The 12,596-nt window shown below is 35.1% G+C and overlaps 1 protein-coding gene across 1 annotated transcript in view; it reads left to right on the forward strand.

The window, feature by feature from the left end:
- The window catches only part of LOC129221410 (vacuolar protein sorting-associated protein 45-like), a 262,766-nt gene that overhangs the window by 125,608 nt on the left and 124,562 nt on the right, over positions 1-12,596 (forward strand). The window lies entirely within an intron of this gene.

A 12,596-nucleotide genomic window follows, 5' to 3' on the forward strand; every position in this document is an offset into this window, starting at 1 on the left:
CAAATTCAAAGAACAAGCCTTGCAAATCGGACTGAATTAAAAAATCATTTTCGTTGTTCTAACGATTCTATTTATTTTTTATCTCAATCAGTTCACTTCAAATCAGGAAAGCGGTGGGCGAAAGGAAAAGTTCAAAAAATAAAAGTTCAAGGCTAACCTTGATCGCGACATCCTCCCACCTTGAGCTCTTCACCAATGAAGAACTCAATCTGCTGTGAAGCCTAGTCTCTTGGGTTCTTTTACTATTCGTCCACTTCGCGTTACCACTGGTTCCTGGTTCTTCCGAGTAGTGGCTTTATCTCTCAAAAGTGTACCTTCATCGTTTTCTGTTATTTCTAAACTGTACACACGTTGCACAGGACGTGTGACAACTCCGGACTTTTTTTTTTTTTCGCATTCTTCATCTCCTGTACACTTAGATTTGCTTTTTGTTTAGAATTTTTAGACTTCGAATTCAAGTAGAACCTATAAATCCATCCAAAGATTCTAATGAGTCTCGGATAATTTCAGTATCTGTGAAACATATCTTCGCTTTCCACATTGACTTGGGTATTTATCACAGCATTCCTTCGCTTTTCTCGAGAAATTTCTTCATCATTGAAAACCAAATCAAATTGTGGCCATTCGCCTTCATTCTTCTTTAACCAAAGCGGGCCCTCCCACCATCTCATCGCCAGCAGTTGTTTAGCTGAGCAGCCCCTGGAAGGAAGGTCGGCTGGATTCTCTACTCCTTTCACAAATTTCCATGAATTTGGCTTTGTTAACTTCCTTGTTTCACGTACTCTGTTAGCCACGAAAACTGTCCATATTTCTTCTTTTTGTATCCAAGACAAGACAACAGTCGAGTCTGTCCAAAATGTAAGTTCAACATTCTGCCATTGCAAACTTTCTAAAACTGATGTGCATAGTCTTGCTCCAACAGTGGCAGCAATCAATTCAAGACGAGGTATAGTTATCTGCTTGGCAGGAGCCACTCTGGATTTCGAAGCTAATAAGTGAACCTCAACCTCTGTGTCCGTCTGGATTCTTAAAAATACCGTAGCAGCATAGGCACGCCCGCTGGCATCACAAAACGTATGGATGCTACAAGACTTCTTATTCTTTTCATGGCACTGCACCCATCGTGGAATTGAGACTTCTTTTAGCAGACAGAGGTCTTCAAACCAATGAAGAAATTTTTCTTTCATGCTTTCGTCTACTTCTGCATCCCAGGATATTCCAGATTTCCATAAGTCTTGCAACATCAGCTTAGGTAGAAGGAGAACTGGACTCACAAAACCCACTGGATCAAACACTTTGTGTGTAACAGCTAGAATTACTCGTTTAGTGATTTGGTCAAAATGTTGGTCTTCTATCCAAGTCAAACTCAATTTAATTGTATCCGTTTTTCGGTTCCAAATCAATCCTAAAAGATTTGTTTCGACTTCAGGGTTTTTATCGTTCGAATATTGCCAACATCTTAGGTTAAATTTTGCTTGTGCCATAATGTTACGAGATTCTTCAATGAAATTTTGAAGTTCAGCTTCACTTTCAAGGCTGGATAAAACGTTATCTACGTAAAAACTATGTTTCAGTTTTTCTACAACTTTCTGATCGTGTTCTGTATTTTTCATGCAATTTTGAAAATGATAATCTAAAACTGAACCCAATAAAAATGAACTACTATTTACTCCGAACACAACTTTGGTGTGCTGAAATATTTTCAGTTCCTTTGTATCTATGTTCTTCCACCAGAAAAATTTAAGATATTCTCTATCTGGTGGCCTAATGCTAATCTGTAAAAAAGCTTTTTCTATGTCTGCAACGACACCGTATTTATTCTCTCTGAATCTTAGCAAAAGTGATGGGATTAATTCAATTAAATTGGGTCCAGCTTCTAAACATTGATTCAGTGACGGCGAAAACTTAGTTCTTGCAGACGCATCAAACACAGGCCGTACGGGAGTACAACTGCTTTCTTTAATCACTGGTCTGTGGGGCAAGTAGTGTCCGCTATCAATATTTTCGCTTTGTTTCACTTCCTCGATTATGCCTGAATCTTCGCAATTTTTTAAAACTTCATCATATCGATTAATTAAATTTTGAGAGCAAAGTTTCCGTGTTGTTGTCTCCAGGCGTTTAAGCGCTAATTCTTTATTTGTAGGTAATGGTAGACGATCTTCGGCCCACGGTAATGCCACTTCATACCGTCCTTCATTATTTATAAAAACAGAATTCTGAAATTGCATTTTCATTTGCAAATCCTTTTCTTCCTTGCCTTTTTTAATGATCGGATCAGTAATGCCTATCACATCAAGGTTCCACATTTCTGTAATGGTAAAATCTTTCATAAATAAATTCGTTACCACCATTGTAGAATTGTCATCATGATCGTCAAATGGCATTTTCCCCATCAAGGTCCATCCAAGATGTGTTCCGACCGCTACGAGTCCACATGGCAGAACTATGACTTTTCCAGTGAGAAGCTTACCTGCTACATCAGCTCCAATTAATAAATCTATGTCTTCAGATTCTGTTTCTTTTGGAATCAATTGATCTGTCAAAATTATATTTCTTTTGTTCAATTCTTGCGCACGTGGATCTAACTTCGAAGTTGGTATTTTAGAACATATTTTTTCTTGGTCAAGTACCTCAAAATTGCAGTGATATTCTTTGTTAATACTGCTGATTAATACTCTGTGTCGGTAATGTTTTTCTATGTGTTCTTTACCACCAAACAAATTATGTATAACTTTCTCTTCTTTAAGACGATCATATTGCATTTCTTCAGAGACTCGTTTGCTCAGATATGACCGTTGGGAGCCAGAATCAATAAGACATCTCACGATTTTTCCTCCCTTGTTGCCTCGTAATCTGACGTACAAAGTCTGTAACATAATGTTGGGACTACAAGTGCGGTTATTTAGCACTGTGTCATTGATAGCATTTTGACCGTCATTCTCTTTCAGCACGTCTGTTTTCACTTTATCGCGCTCTTGGTTTTTATTTTCGTTGCACATTCTAGTTGAATGTTTTCCATTACATCGCTCACAATTAATTCTTACTTTACACGTTCGAGTTCTATGACCCACTTTAAGGCAGCAAAAACAACAGCCCTTTTTCATTAATTTTTTCTTTCTATCATCTAAATTCATTTTCAGCACATATCGGCAAGCAGATGATTCATGATTTTTCTTCTCACAAAATACACACGTGTTCGAATTTGTGGAACCAAAAAGTCCGACTGCAGTTGGAATCTTCTCTTCTTCTCCTCTACTCGAGCGAGGTGGTGAGGAATGTTTCTTCATTCGCTTCGAATCGAAGCTGAAACTTTCTTTCGCTAAGGAAATTCTTTCTTCCCCTTCAACCTCTGTTTTCAAAAAATTCATTAAAGAGGTCAATTTATTTAATTCTTTAGTATTTTCATTTTTTAAAGTCGTGCTTCTTTCCCATATTCTAATCTTCTGGTAAACAACTTTCAACTAATGGATACAAAATCGAAGCGTATTTATCGGAAGTAACACCCAGGGAATTTAATGCTCGGATATGTGATTCTATTTTATCATATAACTTGGCCAGGTGCATCTTCTTTTGATCCATTGAATTCGTCAAAACTAGACTCAATAATTCTCTTATATAAACTTCAATGAGCAAGTCTTCCCTACCGAATCTAGCAGTTAAGCATTCAATTGCTTGTTCGTAATTTTACGCAGATGGGGGAAACGAATCAACGAGTTCCCTGGCACGGGAGCCTTCTACAGTAGCTTGAGTTAAATAAATAAATTTATCTTCAGGTGCTATATTTATGTCTTCATGAATTTTTCTGAACTGACCCCAAAAACCGAGCCACTCCTTAATATCCCCATTAAATTTTTTCAACTCCACTCGCGGTAACTTAAATCGGCGTTTATTTAACTCCGTTTCAGTCACAACAGTTGAAATTTCATTATTAGTACTGGGCAGCATTTTTTCAGCTTTCGTTCTAAGTCGTATGAATTTTTCTTTGTACGACTCATACACATTATATTCAACATCAAAATCCTCTTGAGCACAATCAGAATCATTAGATAATATTTCATGAATTTCTTTTTCTTTCATATCAAGTACACACCATTTCTCACTCAACTGGTTAATTAAGACTTCTATTTCATCTTGACTACAATCTGTAGCTTTTAAGTATTCTTCCAGTTGGTTAGCGATTCTCGAAAAACCACTTCGTAATGGAGTGCGTAATTTCTTCAAACTCTCCATCATTTATATTAAGAAAAAACTATCTTGATCAAATACTATTAGTTTTTCAACTTAATTCAATATAATTGCAAACGCCCACCCGGGGGCGCCAAAAAATGTAATAATCGGTATCTTAAGTTTGAATTTCAGGTAAAAATCTTACCATTTTCCGATTCTTTCTGGGCGTTTGCATCTTTTTGACTTCATGGAGAGTTACTAAAATTGACTAAAAAATCACAGTACTATCAAACGGGAAAAAAATCGATATATTTACAATATTTACAAATTCAAAGAACAAGCCTTGCAAATCGGACTGAATTAAAAAATCATTTTCGTTGTTCTAACGATTCTATTTATTTTTTATCTGAATCAGTTCACTTCAAATCAGGAAAGCGGTGGGCGAAAGGAAAAGTTCAAAAAATAAAAGTTCAAGGCTAACTTTGATCGCGACACTAGCAACAGCGGACGTTGAGCGTAGCAGGATCAACGCTCGCGAGAAATAAAATAAATAGAATTGATGGAACACGGAAGAATGATCTTTTATGGAGTCCGATTTGTAAATTTGTAATTCTAAAATGTAAATATTTTGTTAATATAGTGAGTTTTTCGTTTAGATAGTACTGTGCACTTTCTTTAGTCAATTTCAATAATTTTTTTAGCAATTAAAGATGCAAGCGCTGAAAAAGAATCGGCAAACGGTAAGATTTTTACCTACAATTTCAATTTAAGATACCGATTAGTACATTTTTGCGTTAACGCAAAACGTTTACGCCATTCCGTTCACGCCAACGCTGACTTAGCACTTCCAAATGAAATAAAAGTTACTGAAAACTGTGATCAAAAGCTAATTACTAATGTCAAAATAATGCAAAACTAAAAGAAAAACAGTTTAATCTCTGCACCTGTGGGGGGAGGGGACTTATAATGAAAACACATTACGTATTAAAATTTCATGTCGAGTTCCAAACTAGAGATAATGTTGCCATCTAGCAACCATGCTGCCAAAGTTTTCGCCAAGTCTTCCACCAGTCACATGATGTATCCATGAACCAATTTTTTCATCAGCAAGTCTGAGAAAGCTCGGTCTACTCTTATTATTAGTTTATAGGAAAATTTGTCTCTTCTCGCTTTAAAATTTTATACTTGCTTAGGGTTGCCAGGCTTGGCTGATGTTGGCCACTTCGGCTAATTTCAAACACACTTGGCTGAAAACAATTTCAAAAGCATTATGTAAGTCGATGTAAGGCTTTTTTTTCTTTTTTAAGCGAAACTATTGCTTGACCATCCTATTTTATTTTATTTTATTTATTTATTTTTTTTTACACTTCAAATAGTTTAAATGTTTTTAAAATCACGCATCTAAATTTTATTTCGAAGAAGTGTATGTCTTGCGATTCTTTATGTTTTGTTAAGACAGTTGTTATCATTTGTTGGAATGCTTTGTGGATCATCAGTTTTGATGGATATCATGCTGTATGTAGCATTTTCTGGCGTAAAAACTAAAAGTACTTATTTAAAAAGAAAATCTCGATTGGGATAAAATCGTGAAACGCATCATAGTATGAAAGGAAGAATTCGGTTAAAACCGATTTCACCATAGCAAAACTAAGGTCAAAATATTTTAATTACTGACAAGAAATTTGTATAGTGGAAACAAACGTAACAGATAGTTTAAAGCAAAATGTTGATTTAATTGCATTCAGAATCTTCTTTGTTTGGTACTTTAGTGTTATAAGAAGGTCGAGTCAGAGCCGTGTCCAAGGGGAGGGTTTTAGGGGTTAAACCCCTCCCATTGAAAAAAAAATCAATGAATCATTAAACGATTTTCCAAAACGTATTTTAAGTTTTAATTAATTTTAGAGTTAAACTCTGATACAGTAGTATTCACCCTCTTTAATATTTCCCCAACTTTAACAATTAACATTTTCCTCAATTGTAGGATTCCCAAGCCCCTTCGCTTCTAAGTGCTTGAAAAAATGGAATGGCTGGAGAGTCCGGCAATGCTGTAAGCATGCAGGGGAAAACTATTAAAAAAATATTAGACAATGACGTACCCGCCCCCCGCCAAAAAAAATTTAGGGGCAGGGAAAATGGTTACTTTGCTTGCTGTTTTTTATGGTACGCCTTTAGTGTTGTTGGATGAATTAGTCGTTTCACACAGTAGAAAAATGTTTTTATGCGAAACAGCAATTTTTTTTCAAATAAAATTTTTATTTTCATTCAATTCCTGTTCAATGTTATTTGATAGAAAAAAAAGGAAGGAAAATGAGGTGGCATAAAAGAAATATGTGTGCTTTTACGAAATGTTCAACTGTACAAATAAGATTTCATTAAAAAAAAAAAAAAAAAGAAAGCCTAGTTATCGAACTAAAATGAACTATTATTCAACACGCGTAGTTAGTTTTCCTTTGACAACGTAAGTTACAAAGGGAAAAGGTTTCAACCCCTCCCTTTATGAAATCCTGGACACGGGCCTGGGTCGAGTACATAATATTTCGTTAACGTGAAGCTTTTCAAGTATATTTGGAAAAGTATTGAAACTTAAAAAAACACAATTTGACAAAAAATACTTCTTTTAAAGCCGAGCGAGGCTCGGTCGTCCAGGTACTGAATTCCTAATAGATGGCGGGGTAAGTTAACTCTCCGAGAGGGCGCTGGCCCACATGCCGATATTTGTGAGGAACCATGACCACATGCTAAGCTGTTGTGATCAGCGAACAGATTTTTGAATGCATTTTTTAATTCGACGTTCAAGTACATAACCGCTTCACTTGCTAAAGGGCAGGGTTACGGTAGCGTGGTTGCTTAGCGTGTTAAGTGAAGAACTATGTAGTTGAAGGATTATTTTGAGTTTTAAAACTACTGCTCTGCTAACATTTTTATGTGTTTTTGCGAATATTTTTAAATTCCAAAGAGACTTTAATAGGTTTTTTGAAACGGTGTGTACGCATTTTAGTTGAAGAAAAATGATAATTTCACATCAGAAGGGGGCAGAGGGCGGGTACTGTAGCTGCTTTAAGACCGGATTGCGCTAGCATTTTTAGTTCCTGTCGCAAAACCCATTGAGAAGAGATAAAATGGAGGAAGTGAAAACTTTTGTTCATGAAACCAAAACCCCAAGTCACGTGATAGATTTTAAAGGAAAGCATTGGCAGAAATCAGGTTTCTCTCGTTTGTTTCACGCGAAACGTGCCAATCATTCGTCGTTGTTGAATCACGTGACTTGGGGTATTTGGGTCAGCTGTTGCTAAGCCAATGATTGGACTTGCTCCTTCCATTTTAATTCCTGCTCTAAGGCAAAACCTTTTTCATTTCCTTTTTGCATGTCCTTGTCACAATGGCTATTTTAAATACCCGTTGCAAGAGCCCTTTTAAGTCCCTGTTGCACTCGTCGCTTAAAATACTTGTTGCACTAGTCGCTTTGTTGCAACGGCTGCGTTAAGACCCGATTACACTAGCATTTTTAGTTTCTGTTGCAAAAGCTAATTTAAGTCCACGTTGCAATACAGGCTTAAAGTTTCTGTAGCAAAACGTCCTTCATTTCCTTTTTGCATTAATCACTTTAAGTCCTTGTTACAATGGCTATTTTAAGTACCCGTTGCAAGTGCCTTTTTAAGTCCCTGTTGCACTGGTCGCTGAAAATACTTGTTGCACTCACCGCTAGTTGCAATAGCCGCTTTAAGTCCCGGCTACAAAATTCCCTGTTGCAAAATCCACTTTTATTCCGCGTTGCAATAATGGCTTTAGGTCCCTGTTGCAAAGACCTTTTTAAATCCCTAATGTACTAGACACACTTTAAGTTTTGTTTCCTTGTTCCTTACAATAGTCGTTTTTAGTAATTGTTTTAACTGAATTTGCTTTAAGTCACTTTTAAAGTGAATTTTTGGACGACGACGACAGTACATTCCTGTTTCATTTTGTACAATAGTACATTCAACACAGTCCTATGTGTGAAAATTATTTTTGATGATGAACTAAGCGATAACCAACCAATAATCGATTGGAAACAAGAGGCTTTAATTTAATTAAGCATAACCAATTGTGTGCTCAAAAAGGTAATTACGGGCAGTGGCGGCGCGAGAACAAAAGTAGACGTCGGCGATGCAGTTTTGCGAGGCCCTTTTAATCATAAAATATTCTCAGACAAATAATTGAACTCATGGAATTAATTTTTGTACTAACTATTGGTACTTAGGGTTCCCAATTCACTTAATTGCTAGGACAAAAACATTTCGTGATTAGTAGCGCAGTCAAAAAGAAGTTTTTTTGGTGGTGGGTGGAGGAGGCGGCACATTGACGAGGGAAAAAATTACCTGATAAAAAGGGGGGTCCGGGGGTTCTCCCCCGTAAAAATTTTGAAATTTATAGTTGAAAAACGCCATTTTAGGCTTTTTTTGCTGATGTTAAGGGAAAAAAGGTACAGGGGGTCTCGGTAGTAATTTCTAGAAATTGAAGCCTTAAAAACGCAATTATAGGCCATATTTATTGAATTTAGGGTCAGAGACTGTCCTAGATCGATTCTTAAAAAAATAAAAAAAAAAAAGATCAAAATCAATCTAATACAATTCTCGAAATTGAAGTTTCAAAAACGCAATTTTAGACAAACTTTGAAGATTTTGCGGGAAGGAAGGGAGCTCTTCCCTCGAAAAATTTTGAAAGTTATGGTACTAAAAACTTTCGCAATATTTTATATTCAGGAGCCATTCCACTTAAACTTTTTGTTAATGTAGTTTAAAAAGCCTAATTGATTATGATATAAAAAAAAAAAAGGCGGTATGGGGATCCTTGCACGAATATTTTTTGAAATTCAAGCCCTAAAGATGCGATTGTAAGGCCATTTTTTTATAATATTAGGCTCGGTAATTTTTTAAATTCAAGCTAAAAAAACGCAAGTTTAAGAGCCATTGTTTGTAAGGATCAGGCCGGTTGTGATTGTTGGGATTTTTAATTTTTTTTATTTTCACATAGGTTGTTCCTCATCATGAATGTAATGTAAATCCGAAATTTGAGATTTGTCTGACTCACCGTTTTTGAGAAAACAAATTTTTTTGTTTAGGGGGCGTGGCACATTTTTGCTGGTTTTTCAAATTTGCAGATTTTAATGTGTTTGTTGCTTGAAGCGCCCTTATAATGACATGGATTTTTAAATTCCATATTACTATATGGTCTTGTTAGATACTGTTACAGCTGTCAAATCGGTGACACTACGAGGGCGACGCCCACAAACTCCGTTTAAAAATGACCGAAAATGAATTTTTTTCTATATTCAAGGCTAATTTTCTCAAAGCGCCTTCATGATGACACCAAAATTTTTAGATCATTTTCTAGCCACACTTACATACATCAAAAATATGTATCAAAATCGGTGTCACTATAAGGGCGCCAGAAGATATTGGAACTTTTATTTGATAAATTTCACAAAAACACAAATACTTAGAATCTAACTACAACTGTCGCCCTCATAGCAGATATCTGACACTAAATTAGGATGATAACCAACATGTTTGTCTAATATTTGCACAAAAAAAATCGGTGTCACTCCTATTATTTTTGGAAATATAATCGTTCGAAGTTAGTACGTCATGGCGTTTTTTTTTATATTTATTTATTTAATCTTTTCACACCCAGATAGTTTTTTTTTTTTTTTTTGAACATATTTATTTTTAATTTAATTTAATACAAAGAAGTGTACCTTATAATATAAACAGTTTTGGGCAGTAAGAGTGTCTTTTTCTTGAATAGAAAATGACCGTTTTGATATAGGTACAGGCGGATCTATTGTGCATAATATGTCTAGATTATCATACCAATACTCATCTTGTTTTTTCGGCCCAAACAAATTTATTTATTCCAATTGTTCTTGACATACATTTGACCTCAACTTGCAAATGGATTTTATACGAAAGATGTATAGTGAGAAGCTCTTACAAACATCTTATATAAATGCTTCAAATTGTTCAACTATTAAATACCCCTGCATTGCCACAAGTTCAATTTAATGAAATTGGATGGATAAGAACAATTTACGATTGGTGAAAATACTGAGAAAAAACAACATCCCAGTCAAGTTGCACACTTGATGAGAAATGCAGTTCGTAACGGGGAAAAAACTGCTCGTTGCTCCAGAGTATTGTACTGTGAACCAAATCCAATCCTCTTTTTTTTCGATACAAGAAACAAGAAAAACGAATGCATTCTCAAAACATCAAATGAGAATATTGAAGAAAGCGAACATTCAGAATCTGAAACTGAATTTGAGGATAACGTAGACCAAAACGAAGAAAACATTAAGAATCAAATCAACCAATTTCAGAAAGACGGTCATCTCTTATTGAAAACTGCTAATTTTAGAGCACTAAAGTATGGGAAAACATGGCATCCCAGAAAAATAGTAGAAGTTGACCATTTGCAAGTTTAGGTCAAATGCATGTCAAAAACAATTGGAATACATAAATTTGTTTGGCCGGAAAAACAAGACGAATATTGGTACGATAATCTAGACATATTATGCAAAATAGATCTACCTGTACCTATATCAAAACGGGAATTTTCTATTCAAGAAAAAGACTCTCTTACTGCCCAAAGCTATTTACATTAAAAGGTACACTTCTTTGCATTAAATTAAAAATAAATATGTTTAAAAACTATCTGGGTTTGAAAAGATTAAATAAATAAATATAAAAAAAACCCATAACGTACTAACTTCGAATGATTATATTTGCAAAAATAATAGGAGTGACACCGATTTTTTTTTTTTTTTTTTTTTTTGTGCAAATGTTAGACAAACATGTTGGTTATCAAACTTATTTAGTATCAGATCTCTGCTATGAGGGCGACAGTTGAAGTTAGATTATAAATATTTGTGTTTTTGTAAAATTTATCAAATAAAAGTTCCAATATCTTCTGGCGCCCTTATAATGACACCGATTTTATTACATATTTTTGATGTATGTAAGTGTGGCTAAAAAATGATCCAAAAACGTTGGCGTTATCATGAAGGCGCTTTGAGAAAATTGGCGTTGAATATAGAAAAAACTTTATTTTCGGTCATTTTTAAACGGAGTTTGTGGGCGTCGCCCTCGTAGTGTCACCGATTTGACAGCTGTAACAGTATCTAACAAGACCATATAGTAATATGGAATTTAAAAATCCATGTCATTATAAGGGCGCTTCAAGCAACAAACACATTAAAATCTGCAAATTTGAAAAATCAGCAAAAATGTGCCACGCCCCCTAAACGAAAAATTTGTTTTCTCAAAAACGGTGAGTCAGACAAATCTCAAATTTCGGATTTACATTACATTCATGATAAGGAACAGCATATGTGAAAATAAAAAAAAAATTAAAAATGTCAAAAATCACAAATTCTTTAAACTGCCTGATTCTTACAGACAGTGGCTCTTAAGCGATTTTCGTTGTTGTTGAGAATTTGGGGGCTTTAAGCTGGAAATATCGCGAAATTTAAGATCTGGAAACAAATTTTCAGTTGCTCCATAATGCTTTCAGTGTGTGTGTGTGTGGAGGGGGGGGGGGGAATTCGGAGGAGCAGCATTTTGAACATTTTCTTACTTTTTAATGAACTTAGGAAACAAGAGAAAAAAAGAAAAGAACTGAAAAGAAGAGCAAAAAAAAGGGGGTAAGGGGGAATAGAGTTAGCTGATCAATAAGCTGTTGCCATTGAATATTTTTAACTCAGGCCCCGACAGATTTGGACCAAACATTTGCTAAGGCTGGGCTCTGTGCAGTCTCCCCTGCACACACTATTTTGATTACTTTTGCGTCTGTTATATTTAATAAGATCTTCAATTCGCAACTCCAGCGCTCGAATACGCTACCTTGCGGAGATTTTCAAAACTGCCGACAAAACTAAAACATTGCGTTCCATGTTTTCATTTTGGGCAAAACAAATAGTTTGTTATGTGTATTTTTTTTATTTGCGTAATTCATCATTTGGAATCGTCATCCGCAACAGCGTAACATCAAAAATATCTGATATAAACTGTGAGTACACATTTTATTTATCTTGTTCTGAGTGATTTTGAATAAATATCAGTTTTTCAATTCGATGAAAAAAAACGAACTTAACAACATTGACTGGACACTTTTCCTTAACCTAATTCCACATAAATGATTTAAATAACCTTTGTTACTACAGTATCCTACTGAAATAGACAGTATGCAAATAAATTTTCTTGAAAATATTTATCGCAGAACAGATTGAAAAATCCAGAAAGAACGCTAAGAATTTGAACAATAAAAAATAAAAGTTCGCCAAAAATCTGTTTATAGGGTTATGGTTTTAAAATTGTGTGAAAGAATAATGCATCTTGACAAGATTTCACATATCAGGTAAATCATTCCCATGACGAATGAATTAAATGCATGAT

Source organism: Uloborus diversus, chromosome 4 (assembly GCF_026930045.1).
Source record: "Uloborus diversus isolate 005 chromosome 4, Udiv.v.3.1, whole genome shotgun sequence".
NCBI classification, from domain to species: domain Eukaryota; kingdom Metazoa; phylum Arthropoda; class Arachnida; order Araneae; family Uloboridae; genus Uloborus; species Uloborus diversus.